This window comes from Pipra filicauda, unplaced genomic scaffold (assembly GCF_003945595.2).
Source record: "Pipra filicauda isolate LSUMZ 115617 unplaced genomic scaffold, ASM394559v2 scaffold45_size4122338_pilon, whole genome shotgun sequence".
Taxonomy (NCBI): Eukaryota; Metazoa; Chordata; class Aves; order Passeriformes; family Pipridae; genus Pipra; species Pipra filicauda.
Window position 1 is genome coordinate 2,816,669 of NW_024104598.1, and position 15,501 is coordinate 2,832,169.

Here is a 15,501-nt window from a genome sequence, read left to right on the forward strand (position 1 = left end):
CTTAATGAACTAATGTGCTTATTAAGGAAAGGCAGGCAAGGAAGGGGATGAGCATCCCCTGCATCTCAGGTGACCGTTTCTGCTGCTGCTTTGTTGATTCCGTTCCTCTCTGCTGCATCTGCTCCCCTGGAAGAGACATTTTGTGCCTTTGGTGACGAAAAATGTCACCTCTGAGAGGCTGAGGCCAGAAAACCAGTGCTAAGTAGGTGGTAATGGTGTTACATATGAGTCAGGCTGATGGAAAAAAACTGCCCTTATTGTGCTACTTGAATAACGATATTGGGCAGTGGATGCGAACTGGTACTGTCATGGCTGTATAAACTCTCAGGGTCTTTTAAAGCATATTTTTATTTGCTAAAATATGACCCCAGCATGCTCCTGGGTGAGGCCTGCTGAGCTGCCAGTCAGGATGCTGAGGGGACCATGGGCCATTTGGATGTAGATAGGGAACAGTACTGAACAGAATAAAATGCTTGTGACTAGGATAACACATACACACTTGTGCTGACTTTCTTTCTACTTTCTTATTCACCATTCCATATAAAATGGGTGAAATTAAGCTGCTGTTTAAATATGAAAAGAGTTTCATACGTTTATAGCAAAAGCAATGAGTGCTTGAGCTCTGTGGTGAAGTATAATTTATAAATAGCATATGCTTTCCCATCAGCAGCCGTCTTCAGTGTCAAAAACATCAGCAAGACCTGAACAATAACAGCAGGTCTTAAGCTGTAGCAAAATAACTGGCATTTAAGTAACTTTTCAGATCTGAGCATCTTTAATACTGCGATGGGAACTGAAGGGCTCATACGATATATTCATAGTGAACAGAAGCTGGATTCAGCCCTCCAAGCCCAGATATTCAGTTAAGTTTTGTCTTTGGCAGGGAGAAGATTAGAAAATGTAGCTAACACAGAGGTAAACGTGGAGGAAAATTGGCCAGCCTAGTCACTGTTGCCAGGGTACAAACACCAAGCTTCCAAAGTATTTGAAGCAGGCTAAGAGCAGACCACCCCCATAGCTGGCTGTCAGGTGAAGAGAGTTAGCAAGCGTAAAAATCTGGGTCAATTTGTAATGCACTGCTGTAATTCCACCGAAGATTATTTATTATTTATTTATATCAGCTGCAAGAGTGAAGTTGAAGTTTTGCTGAATTGCTTGCTGCAGTTCTCCCCCAGATTTTTCTTCTTGTGCTTTGCAGAATGTATCATCACAACATACTGCAGGCTACCCTGACTTAAAAGAGAGTAAGTGAAGTAGATGGTTCAAGACTGAAAATCTCTTTTTTTACAGTTCTTTTGCCTCAGCCTGCTAAAAAGACATAGTTGTAGTGGAGAATATAGACCTGTATGCTTTATTGTCACAAATTATTGCAATTTCCTGTGTTTGTCCATTGTTTAATGTTGTTTTGACATTATAATATCTAACACAAAGAAAAAAACCCCAATTGAGCACATGAAAAGACCATACTTAACTTACACAAACATAGGAGTAAAATTTTACTTTTGAGCCAAAACCCCCGTATTTTAAACTTCATTACGCTTCTGCTTAAATAAATAAGATTGTTTTTATAAACATGTAATTGCAGAATTCTTCAAGAAAATGATGCTGTATTTTGCTAGTGCACTCCTAAAGTTATTGCTGTGGTCCTGTCTTTAACATCTGCAGCTCACATTTTGAGAGCTATCTCTCCAGGATTCAGCTGGGTCAATCACTCTCCATATTATCTCGGTTCTATCTGCAAGCAGAGTGTAGCACAGAATACCAAAGTTTGCTGCAGTAAAAGAAAAAGTAATATAAAAAAGATCGTATGTGATCTTTTCTCTAAGTGAGCTGCACAAACAACATATGCTCTGTATGTTCCTTGCTGCAATTACTATACATTTATTTGGTATTTGTACCTAAATTTCAAAGTTTTGAATAATAGAGAAGAAAAAGTCTTAGTGCAGTGTAACAGCTAAGGTAATAACACCAACAAAGAAATTGTTTTATCAACTACTCCTATACACAAAAAATAGAGACTTTGAAAGCAAACAAGTGTGTAAAGAAGTCCTTGTTGAATAGGCTACTGCCTCTCAAAGATAACCCACAGAGAGATCTGCTTGCCCTAAGAAAAGCTTAATTACTTCAGTTAAGAGTTCACTCCTGTTTTAGATGGAAAACGCTTGACAGGCCTACCTGACATACCCCACCTAGTGTGGATTGCTTATTAGCTTAATGGATGTTTGGGAAGGGAAGAAGTGGGTGTTTTGGCCCTTTCCTTCTGCTAAGCTATAGTCACCTGCTCTGATGTCTGTTATTTGCTTCTCTACTTTGAATTTGCTCTTATAGACAGATTTTCTGTTAATAAAGAGTGACTGCAGGCTTCTTGTCTCTTTCTTTGTGTTTTAAATAAGATTTTTGCCCCTATCTTTTTAGATTTGTCAGCAGTACTGGAAAACTTGAGCAAAAAAAGAGCAGAAGCTGGGGCAGGAGGGAATGAAAGAATTGCTGCTTCAGTTATCTACAAAAGGGCAACAGAACAGCAGTTATTTTTGCCTCCTAAGGGGAAAGAAATGTGTTAAATATGCTTTTTTTGTTAAAGTTATGCCCTAAGATGGTTAGTATCTGTAACTGTGGTAACCTAAAGCAATGTGAGGAAGGCAGGATTCAATGGGTTGCATGAATATTTCAATCCTCAGTGTTTTGCTTGGGTTATTTTTTAAAGAGTATAAGTTGCAGAATGTGGCAAGCATGAAACAAAATACGTTCATGAAGACAGTCCTAAATGCTTAAATCTAATGCTTGTCTGTAAGAGGACAAGCTCTGGAAGGAGCTATGTGTGATAATGCCATGGTAGATGCCTGTCACCAACCAGTGAAGCCTTATGAGGAGCAGCTGAGGTCACTTGGTTTATTCAGTCAGAAGAGGAGACTCGGGGGAGACCTTGTTATTAGGGTAAGCAGAGGGGCAGGTACTGATCTCTTCACTCTTTAACTCACATAACTTTAACACTCCTGATCAGCGGCAGGACTTGAGGAAATGGCCTGAAGCTGAGTCAGGGGAGGTTTAGGTTGGATATCAGGAAAAGGTTCTTCACCCAGAGGATGGTTGAGCACTGGAAGAGGCTCCCCAAGGAAGTGGTGACAGAGCTCAAGAAGAGTTTGGGCAATGCTTTCAGGTTCATGGTGTGATTCTTGGGGTATCCTCTGCAGTGATCCTACTGGGTCCCTTCCAGCTCAGCACATTCTATAATTCTCTGATTCTGCATCTATGAGAGAGAACATCAAAGCGTTTCTTGCAGCTTTCAAGGTCTTTGTGGAGCAGACATGAATTTTCAGGCAGCCTGTTTAGTTTAATAATCCTAGCACATCTTTCACTTAATCATTCTGGCTCTTAGCTCTGCTCTGCTAATTTAAACTTCTACAGTTTAAGGGCACAGCCTTGTAGTCTCCATTAAATAAGAAGGCTGCTAGCTGAGGTTCTGGAGCTGGCAGATACATTACCCTAATTAGAAAGTGAGAAAATTCACAAAATCTATTCAACTCCACTACATCCACTATTGCAGAGGATCAACTCACTGAAAACAAATCAGGTTTTGGGAAATTGCTGCAGGCAGGAAAGGTATCAGTATGCTGGGGAGAGGAGGTGTGCATATTCATAATATTTTTGGGGGGAGGGTTGTGAACTCTGTGCTGATTCCACTTACTCTGTGGGTAGCTAGTTGAAACTTGTATTTTACCTTGTAGGTAAATTAAAGCTTTAAAGATGAGTCTGAGATTTCAGAATAACTTCACGCCTTTATAAGGAAATTTGCACATGAAGCACAGTCATGCCTGTAAACTGCATCATATACTGGAATCCAAATGGACTGCTTTACAGTCCCAGGTCTCTCATTCTGCTGCTTCTTTCTGAATGTTCTATTTTGTACTAATCTTCTAGTATGGGGTTTTTTTGTTGTTGGTTTTTTGCTCTATTTTGACAAATAAAAACCCTTCCTGAGAGTAGTTGAGTATTAAGTCTTACAGTGTTCTTAAACTGTTCTGGATTTTTTAGGAACACTACTGCGTGTGCATCATTAACAAGAAGGAAAAGCTTTAATATTTAATTAGGCATCACTAAAAATTTCCTTGTGTTTATTCAAACCAAAATATATTAGAAGTCATTGACAGTGGCAAAAATTGTTCCTGTCATCATAGGGAAGGAACTGCCATGAGAAGTAGCAAAGGACCTAATGCTTTAACAGGCTTTGACAGCCTTGTATATTTAACCAAGCAAATGTTGTGATGCAAATATTTTAAATCCTCAGTATTTCCCTTTGCTATTTTAAAATGTATATATTTCCCTCCATCTGTCTGTGTAGTAAATGAACCATGTTCAATAAAATACTATTCTACTTTTACAGAAGTGGTCTGGGAAGACAGTGATACCTTTTATATAGGCTGGTCTCACAGTGGGCTGTACGTGCTGATATTGAGACCAAATTAGGGAGAAAACTTTCTCCAGTGTTTTTCAATTTTCTTAAATTACACTGCATTGTGATTGCTTCAAAATATCTGTCATCCAAATCCACTAATCGAAGTGGCCAAAACTTTTTTTTTAAAAATGTCTTTACCAGTAGCACAATAGTCATCCTCTAGATCACTGGTTAGTGAGTCTCAGTGAGAAGCAGAGTGAGAATTCTCTGAAATACAAAATGCAATTTTCAGGATGAGCCTTAGTTTGGGAGATGTGGCAGGGTTATACTGTTGCTGTATAGTTGCAGCTGATTCTGATGCATCCAAGATGTCTGAGAAGCTTTCCTAATACATGGAATACCTTTTCCCCAGCCCACAAGAACAGTTGTCAACAGAACATATGAAACAAATAAAAGGATATTTTTTTAAAGACATTTTTTGGGAAAATAAATTATTTCCGGTCTTCTGTGAAATTTAATTTTGTAGAACAATGAACAGGAGCAAGTGCATTTTTCATGAAAGAATTAACTTCTGTGTCAGATAGAACATCATATATAGAATAGCATTGCAATAGAATTTATTTGAACTTGCCCCACAAAGTGGAATTGGAGTTACTAATATCTTGGTCATGGTGCTCATTCAGTGACAAGGTCTGCAGGACACTGATATTTGCTTCCTGAATGTACAAGATTTTTTTTTAGCAAGCTAAAATGCAAGAGGTTGAAAGTAAGTCTGGCACCACAAAAAAGAACACAATCAGAAGATCTAATAACCAAGTGTACCTTAATGCAAAGGAGAACGTGCTTCCTTTTTCCATGTTAAATATGTAGATCGAAAGACATTTTTCTCATGAAAGTATAATTTAAAAACTCTTAAATTATATGTTCCTGGTGAGGAAGTGTTGTTGAAAATTCTCTTTTTACAAGTGGCTTTTTCACTTTACAACCCTTTCTTTATTCCTTTCTTCTTCTCTCTTCCTCTTGTGGGTAACTTAAAACCCTTGGAGGGTGTGAGAAATAGTCAGAACTAAGACTCTGCAAAAGTTTCATGTGGGAACTATTGGGAGTCTAAACAAAAGTAAAACTCCTGGTACATCTTGAGGCTTTGGAACTGGAGCATTCCATACATGTATATTACTTCTGGCTGATACATATATATATACACACATATACAAGTATCTAAAAATCAGCTATTGAAGGGCCTGTGGACACTGCCTTAGTTTTTAAATGCTCTATTTCAATACCTGGGATAGTTTTTCCAAGCCAGTGTCACTGAGCAGTAGACCTGAGGGGCTAATACAGTTTCCTACTTAAGAAAATTTTCCTCTTGCATATTTTTCCTATTGTTTTATGGCTTTCCTTCAGGGGATTGTTTTACATCCGTGTGTCAGTCGTTACTCTCTGCTCAGTGCTCAAAATTTAATTTTGGATCTGAGTCTGAAACAGGTCAAATGACCTGTCATGACTGTTTTAAATGAATAATGACTGCTACTTGTTATTATTATTATGCTTGAGGTAAATCTCAGATTAGCCATATTTTACCAGTAGCAAATAATGAAGCAAGCAAGAAACTCCATTGCTGAACTATGGGGGAAAAAAATACTATGAGCTGTGTGGTGAAATCCTATATCTGAATCAATTTGTGCCAGCTAAAGGTCTTTATCATTAATGTATTGATTGTGGAAAGGTAGCTGTAAGATGTATTTCCTCTGTTTTAGGCTTATGCCAATACATTTAAGAAAGAACGATGAATTTGTGTAAATTGTTTGTATTCACTGACCATCAATCCATAGTTCTCTGTGATCATTGCTTTCGCTGGGCCTTGGCAAAACAATTGACAGCTCCACTATAGGAATCCTTTTTGTGTCACCCAGGCCAGTTTTAGTGTGAATATGACAGTCTATGAGCCCTGTTTTTTTCCTCCTTTTAGAGAATGTCTAAGAAAGATCTAATGGCCAAGCTGAGGAATATAGCAAACCTCATTCTTTCAACATGATCTCCTAAAATCAAAAGATAAATGATGTTCTGTTTGGGGATTAAAAGAGGACATGAGATATTAGAGCATGAAGTTTTAAAGAGTAAACAAATCCTTCTAACAGAAGGACTTTATATACTACTTTTATGTATTTTACTAATTGTCTAATTTTACTAATTGTTGTCTAATTTTTCCTGGAGACTCTTATGCAGTGCATCTGTTAATGTTACTGGAGGTAGCAATGTTGCTTTGCAGCCACGTGTGGTGTGGTTTTAGGATTAGTTCCTGCTTCCTCAAATGCAGAAGGATTGGATGGTTGTGTGCACGGTGTGTCTTTATTGCTGTGCTCAAATCTGAGTTATGTCCTAAATATATACTGGCCTGGTAAAATAAATTATAGTTTTTACATGATGTGTGTGCCCTGGGGTACTTGGTTTATTTGGATCTTCTGGGTAAAATCGTGTGCTTCACTGAAACATATTAAAAATGTTTTCTTTTCTTCTCCAAGTGAAGAAAGTGACCGTTGACTCTCCTGTGAGGAAAGGCCAAGAGACTTGGGATTGTTCAGCCTGGAAAAGGGAAAGCTCCAGGGAGACCTTGTAGCAGCCTTCCAGCGCCTAAAGGGGCTGCAAGAGGGCTGGAGAGGGACTTTTTACAAGGCATATGGTGACAGAATAAGAGAGTTTAAACTGAACGAGGGCAGATTTAGAATATAAATTAGGAAAACAAAAATTCCTTACTGTGAGGGTTGGCTCAGAGAAGCTGTGGCTGCCCCATCCCTGGAAGTGTTCGAGGTCAGGTTGGATGGGGCTTGGAGCAACCTGGGATAGTGGAAGCTGTCCCTGCCTGTATTCCTTTAAGGTCCCTTCAAACCCATACTATTCTGTGATTATATAAAATATTGAGCTAAATACTTTCCCAGTGCTTACTGACAAATTGGAACTACTACTTATAATGCAGCATCTGTCTATCCCAGTTTTGGCTGGAATTTAGCAGTTATACTTTTATTGCTATCAATTCTGCTGTAAATCAAAGGTGCAGGGGTTTTTGTGGGGTTTGTTTTTTCTGCTGACTTCAGAAGGCAGATTCTTAAACATCAAAATACCAGCATACATCACCAAAATTGGTATGAAAAATCTTTGTACTCCCTATAATAAGGTTCTGCGATGAAAAAATTACTATTTGTGGAACATACCTTATGTTTAAATATCAAAACAGACATTTTCTGAGCTTAAGTAAGAAAAAATATTTTTGAAGAACACCATATTCAGATCATACTTCCTTGAAAGCTCTTATGAGAAGAAAACACAAACAAAATAAAAAAGTCCCATCAGCATCTGGTTTTTTATTGGATGTAAATCTCTTAGATGGGTTTTTTGGGGTCAGGAAGTTAGGCTGTTTCATGCCACCTAACATAGCAGCTAAAAATCCCATCAAAATAACATTTCATTTCATTTTGGCACCTAAATGAAATTTGCTGGGTATAGTGGGCTTATCTTTATAAACATATTTTATAATTTGTACCTTCTGCACGTATCTGCAGGTCTTATATCTGAAAGCTGTGTTTGCCTGTGGCACGTCTGGGCAAGCAGCAGTTTCAGTATTCCTCTGGAGCTGCAGCCAGGTGTGGAGTTCTCCCTCATTTCTTTTCCTGTAGGCATTTGACAGTACACGACAGCACTACTGGTGCCTGCCTGAAGAAAGCTCTGCTGGGGGTCGTTGATGTAAATTCCACAGTAACAGATACGAAGATATTTTTGTGGTATTTTAATATTGAATGTGCCTTGCAAGTTGTGAGAATTTATTTATTATTTATTGGGGTTTTATTATTATTATTATTATTATTATTATTATCATTATTATTATTATTATCAGTTTGTTATGGTCAGTAAAATGAAGTGATACAATGAGAATGCTAACAAGTCACAGTCTGTGGTGTGATTTAAGCAGCAGAGTAGAAATCTTTGCTTGTGTTTTCAACCTCTCAAATTTTTATGGTTTTTGGCACTAAACAATTTTTCATTCCACAACGATAGCGAAATTCTACAAAAAAAAGGGAAAAAATAAAATAGAGTGATCAAAAATGAGCTACCCAACTTTAATTTTAAATGGTTTTTGTGCACCTCTTGCCTGGGAGGAAGCTCAGGTTACTGAGCTTTTACTACAGCAAGTAAAAATCTTTAGTTGGGAAGGAATTCCACAGTAGGAAAAGGGCACATTGGTCAATAAGTTCATATCACCCACAAAGTTTATGATGTAATTATTCACGTGACCACATACCCATATCAGATGGATGATGATGACTGCTAGAACTGTTGATATCAAGGAATAACTGAGCACAAGTGGAGTGGCTCAGGAAGGAAAATGGAGGGAATGAGAGGCAGAATTGGGGGAAAAACCTACTGCAGTTGGAGAATATATGACTGCAGTTGGAGAATATATGCTAAGAAACATCCCAGAAAGCTGGAAAGATTTGACAACTCTTCCTGTACACTGAATATGCATCACTTGAGCGATGAACCTGTTGGTGTTTGTAAACAAAGCACAGTTCTAAGTGATGTTTTCCTTTAGTAGGAGGTGGTGAAGGAATATATAATACTTGCTTAGCAGGAAATAGAAGCAGTATTTTTCTACTTGGTGCTCTTTGATGTTGCTTTCTGTTATATAAAAGCCCCAATAGGGGACTAGTGAGAACTCTGACATGGGAGAAAGCATCTGACTGTCCTTAATCAGAGACAAGATTTTTTTTTTCCCACCCCTGTTTTACGTTGTCCAAACTAGGTACAAATATGTGACATGTAATTAAGATACAAGAAGGGTGAGTTTTGCAGGGGCAAAAATGGTTGTTTAGGTTTGAACAGCGGGGAGCTGAATCAGAATTGTAACATGCTAATTGGACAAGCTGGAAACCCCTGAGATTTGCAAGTAGATCATTTGAAAATGCATGGAGTGATAATTGAAGGCAAATTAGCAATTTGGGCACCAGGTGTTCTGGATTTGATCAACAAAGAAGAGCAGACAAATATCTTTCCATTCAGAAGAAAAGTAATTGGAAGTGCCAGGTTACAGAAGTCTGAAACAGATGAAATTTATTTGTGATCTCTCTTAAATTAATCAAGAAAACTTGTTCACTGGGCAGAATAGTACCTGATGTTTGTATTTTAACAACAGTTCTAAAAGATTCTTTTGTTAAACCTTTGTGATAGCTGCATCCATAAATACAGGGTTATTAACAATATAAACTGCTTTTGGTGTTGGACTATCTGCTGAAGAAATGCAATAAATGTGCTTTTTTTCCCCCTCACTGTTCACATGGCTGAATACAAGGTTTGGTACAAAAGAACCTACTGAGTTGAAGCTTTTATTTTATTCACAAGGTTTCTTTCTTATTTCTAAAATCACAACAGAACTGTTTTTTGCAGAACAATGTAGCAAACAATACAACAATATAGTTTTAAGACCCTTGGGCTCTTAACTTCTGAAGGGTCTGTGGCTTTATTCTAGTGTCTTTTGTACGTATTTGTTCAGAATAGGTATAACTTTTGGCATTTTATTTTTGCAAAAGAAGTAGTGTTTTCGTGAAGAACAAGGGAAAGAGAAGGAATAGATCATAGGCCATGATTTACTTCTCTGTGGATTTTGATTGTATACAAGATGCTTCAATTTAGTTGTGCTTTAGTTCTAGAAAATGTCAAGCAACACCTCATTTTATATAGCGAAAATGTTCCATTTCTTTCTGATCAAGTCTACAAATCCTAAAATTTAACGCTCTAAATATGTTTCCATCTGCATAATGTTGAGCACCATTTGGCATGCTTATGAGCAATACAATAGGAGTTTGGTTTTATTTGTGCCTTTATTTCCCTTCTATATAGATCAAAATTAGGTTAGTGATTTTCACAAGTAAGTCTGGTGAATCTGATTTGGGGACTTTTGCTTAAATGTTGATGGGAGAAACTAAGAGACATGTTGTTGGCTGTAAACTGTTTCATGATGAGCCAGATGATTCCTGCAGTACTGCTTTACATTTAATTGTGAATTAGGGCAAAGCATAAATCTGCTAATGCGCCTTTAATCCCAAAACAATGTCTGGACTGTGTTCTATAATGTTGATGTTCTGGTGCTCACTGAATACAAATGAAACAGAAGAAGCTCCTTTGGTTCTGATTAATCTAAAACCTTAATTGTTGCATAGTGGCTGTTCATCCTCTGGCTGGTTCAACGCTCAGAATTCTGTTCTTCTACTGTTATATTTATTAATGGCATTCCATTATCAGGTTATTATTATACCTGACTATATAAATCATCCACAGTTTCTTTTGTAATATCTCAACATTTTTCTCATAATCTCTTTTTAAGTGGGCAATGTCAAGGACTGAATGTTAAAATAGAACTGGCATTGCTGCTGAGTATTCTTTTGCAGAGCTGGGTCTGTTTCTGAGCCATCTGTGAAGCAATTTTATTCAGGTTCATTTTTAATTTTTATCTTTTTTAGACTTCAGTATTCCCTTTTTTTCCCATTTTTCATCCTTTTTCCTCCTCTTTCTTTAAATACATCCCTGTTTTACTGCCAATACTCTTAGGAATGTGCTCTCTGCTTTCCTAAGCCTGGCAATACACTTGCAGACTGGTGTGTTTCCACATATGTCTCCTTTATGCACCCTCTACATCCTATTCATTCCATGAATGCATATTTCTGACCCTCCTTTATCAGGATTTTTCAATTTCCAAAAGTTTTATTAAAAGTTGTCTGTTTTTCCTTGGTTGTCTTAAAGTTATATTTCACATTAGACAAGAACTTTTTCTGTCTGGAACTTGTCAACTTAGACAAATCTTGCCAGATCTGGATAATTTTCAGGCTTATATTATCCATTATCTTGCTCAGTGAGCATAATAGCTGTGCCAATTTGTTTGGAGTAACATGGCAGTTCATAGTTTTGAATTGTCTATTCAGTAAGTCATTGGACATTTTTAATGATAATTTTCACTTGCAAAAAATGAAACTCCAAGAAATTAAACTCTCCTTCATTTTTAGAAAGGCTTCCATTATGAACGAGATGCAGCTTATATTACCATGGATAATAAATAATAGCTGGAGGGAACATAAAGTTGATATTTTAACAGCAACATTTCAAAACTAAATGAAGGTAAATTAGCTTTCTATGGGTGAAAAGATTAACATGAATTCTTACTGATTTTTTTTTTTTTTTGGTGGGGGGGAATGTTTTTATATTTTGATTTTCTAGTTTATTACAATGAAGTCTTCAACCTGTTTTGCATTGGTTTTGCCCAAGATGATACAATTTTGCTACAATTCTGTCATGAGCTAATACAGAGACGCTGTGAGGTGCAGAGCTTGGAGGTAATTGTTTCTGAGGCTCAGCATGCACTGGGGTGCTCATTGGCTCTCGTGTTTTTAGCACGCTGAAAACTTGCTACGCTGAAATAGGTATTCCTTCCAATTTCTGCTTGATTTCCAGCAGGTGTTTGGCTTGTAGAGATGCAAGGAGTACAAATAGGAGAGAGGAAAAAGGTGACTGAAGAGATGGCATAGTATGAATCGGATTTTTCACCTGCTCTAAAAACTTGACAATGAGAGAGGAAGAAAAGACTGAGATGAGGCACTGACAGGACAAACTAATCCAGCTTTATAGACTGCCACCATTTATTTGTAAACTAAAATAAAGACACTCTGACCTGTTCTTCAACTGCTAATTTAGCCCATTGTTACTGAAGTACCTGGGGGTTGTCCAGGAGAGCTGGTGGATAGTCAAGGATCACCTCCTCCAGGCTGAAGGAGGTGTGAAGGGGGAAAAGACCTGCATGGATGAACAGGGAACTGCTGTCATTATTCAAGCATAAGGAGGAAATACCTGGGAGATTGAAGCAGGGTCAGGCCACTTTGAATGAACATAGAGAGGTTGTCACAGTAAGGAGAAACAAGACAAGGAAGGCCAAGGCCTGTCTGGAATTAAATCTGGCCATGGATGTCAAGGACAACAAAAAGGGCTTATCAAATGCATCAGTAACAAAAGGAAAACTAAGGATAATGTGGGCCCTTTACTAAATGGAGGGAGGACCCTGGTAACAGGGGATGCAGAGGAAGCAGAGTTACTGAATGCCCTCTTTGCGTTGGCCCTCACTGACAAGACTCAGGAATGACTGACCCAGGAGACCAGGGTAAAGAAATGTTGGAAGAGCCTTTTCCTTGGTCAAGGAGAATTGAGTTAGGGAGCACTTAGACAAACTTGACATCCCCAAGTCTGTGGGCCGTGATGGAGTGCATTCGTGAGTGCTGAGGGAGCTGGCAGACACCATATCTGGGCTGCTCACAACCATCTTTGAAAGGTCACGGCGATCAGGAGAGGTGCCTGAGGACTGGAAATGTCACTCCAGCCTTCAAAAAGGGTAGGAAGGAGGACCCAGGGACCTACTGAGCAGTCAGTCTCACCTCAATCCCTGGAAAGGTGACAAAGGTGACAAAGGTGCAGGCCCTGTCTGTCTGCACGGATGACAAGAAGGAGATTGGGAGCAATCAGCACAGACTAACTAAAGGCAAATCATGCTAGACCATCCTGATTGCTTCTGGGATGAAACAACTGCCTGGATGGATGAGGGGGGAGCAGTGGATATTGTCTACCTTGACTTCAGCAAGGCTTTCAACACTGTCTCACAACATCCTCGCAGGCAAACTCAGGAGGTGTGCACTGGATGAGTGGGTAGTGAGGTGGATTGAGGACTGGCTGAGCAGCAGATCCCAGAGGGTCATAATCAGTGGCACAGGGTGTAGTTGGAGGCCTGTCACTGGTGGTTCAATACTGAGCCCAGGATTGTTTAACTTATCCATCAGTGACTTGGATGAAGGGACAGAAGCCCCCTCAGCAGGTTTGCTGACACACAAATCCGTGAGGAGTGGCCGATCCCCCAGAGTGCTGTGAGCCCTTCAGAAGGACCTCAGCATAAACATTCAAGCTTAATAATTGTGTTCAGTAAAAGACTGAGCTGGTTATAAAGGCAGAATGCGAAAACATAACAACTCTAATTTTAGAGGTCCTGATTCCACCTTGTCCTTTAATGGCAAAGCTGTTTTGAATTCTTGCTCTTCTAGTCTGTGTTATGTCTTCTGTATAGATATCAGTCAAAATTATCTTGATTTCTCTGAATTGGTTTAGCAGAACTGCCAGAACTACTTTCTTGAGTTGCTCTGTAGCCATAACCAGCAGATCAGGGCAAGGAAAAGGATTTTTCTTAGCCCTGCTATCAAAGAAATTGTTATGTATCTGCTGCAGTAGGTACCTCTTAGTAGTTTACAAACTATTGCCACATCATCATTAGGCCTGGGAGTGAATCTGTATCCATGCCCAGCTGCAAAACAAACTGGATAAGTTTGACAGTTCTTATTGTCAAGAGATTTCATACCAATGGAGCGTCTTTTATTACTGTGCAAAGGGAAATGTTTTTGTACCTAGATGACAACCTGGTTAACAGATGCAATTTAAATGTCATTTGCAGCCACTAATAAGATCATCTAAATTGCACTCATGTATATAAATTGCTCCTGTGTCTATGGGGAAAGTGTAGAAATCACAAGCAAAGCTAACTAAAAGGCAATTTTTTTCCCCTTAAGAAACTTCAGTGTTTTAGTTAAGAAGCTACCACTTTATTGATAAAGGATGCAAAATTTAAAATAACACAGGAAAAAAACACAAACTACTATTTACAGGGGAAGGTGGAAGAGTTGGAAGTGTCAAACCATTTTGAGAAATGCTGTAGCTGCAGAACAGCCTTTCCTAAGAGACAAGCAACAGCTATGGAGTGAAGTCTGCCAGGGTGGAATGGAGTCACAAAATGTCAGAAATAGACTTTCCAACTTCTTCCCCTCCTCAATTACAAAAGCTAATATAAAGCTTTTAATCTCTTTTGTTGGTGTTTTGGTTGTTTGAACGGGTGGTGGGGGAGGAGACAGTGGGTGGGGGGCAGGGGTGATGGTGATATTTGTTATCTTCTCTTTTTAAATCTGTTGTGAAAGCCATTAAAGATCATTTCCACTGCACAAACATTTGGATTGGAGACTGCATGAGCTATGTAAGAGATGTTAGACCAAGTCTGATGTCAAATATCGAAACAATGAACACTTTACCTTTTCACAGATTTAGTAGGAAGGACATTTTTTTTTAAGAATGGAAATGAATACCTGCAATCTCTCTTCTAAGAGCAGAAATGTGCATCAGGTTTGCTGCTGCTATTGCTGAGTGTTCAGACAAGGGCCTAAAATGCTTTTTTTCTGCTGTACTCACCTTTCCAGACCTGTTCTGTGAAATGGTCCTCTCTGTCCTGCAGAGAAGCAGAAGTGTTTCCCCACTCTCCCTTCCTTTTTTTGCTGGAGTGGAGGAATTATTCCACACTCAATTAGTTATTAGCTGATTCTCTGAAATCATGCTTGAGTAACTGGGGGGGTACCCCATTCTTCTAAACAGAACGATTATTTCTCTGTACATAAAGAATTAAGTAGCATGAAAGCAGCCAGCTCTTGTAAACTCACTGAAGAATTGTTGTTAGGTTATAGGAAACTGTGTGAATGGTTGGTTAAATCAATATTTACACCGATTTTACTGCTGTTGAAGTCAGTGGCTGTTTGCCAAGTATAGTGGGCTTTTTTGTTTTCCAAAACAGAAAGTTGAACTAACTGGAAGCTCCTGCCAGATGTCTTGGTTTACTCCATCTGTCTTCAGAGGAAAATATGAAGTGTGTGAAATCTTGCTCAAACTTTCTTTATTTTGAAGCTATACACCTGCAATATGCTGTTTTAAAGTCAGTGCACAAGCAGTTCTATGGTAGGGCAGCCTGCTTTTTGAGCATGCTTTACACTGACAGCAAACATCACCAGTTGTGTTAAATGTGAAGTGTTTCTGGAGTGGCAGCCTAAATACTTTTACCTTATTTCAGGGTTTGACTGCATTGTAAACCAGAGAGTGCTCGGGTTGGCTTATTTGCTGGGTACTTTTTCAGTAATAAACAGCGGGGCAGTTTTGCAGAAATGTGGGAGGATGAGGGGATTAGGAAGAGAAGTGAGAAAACAGGACTATTTGAATTG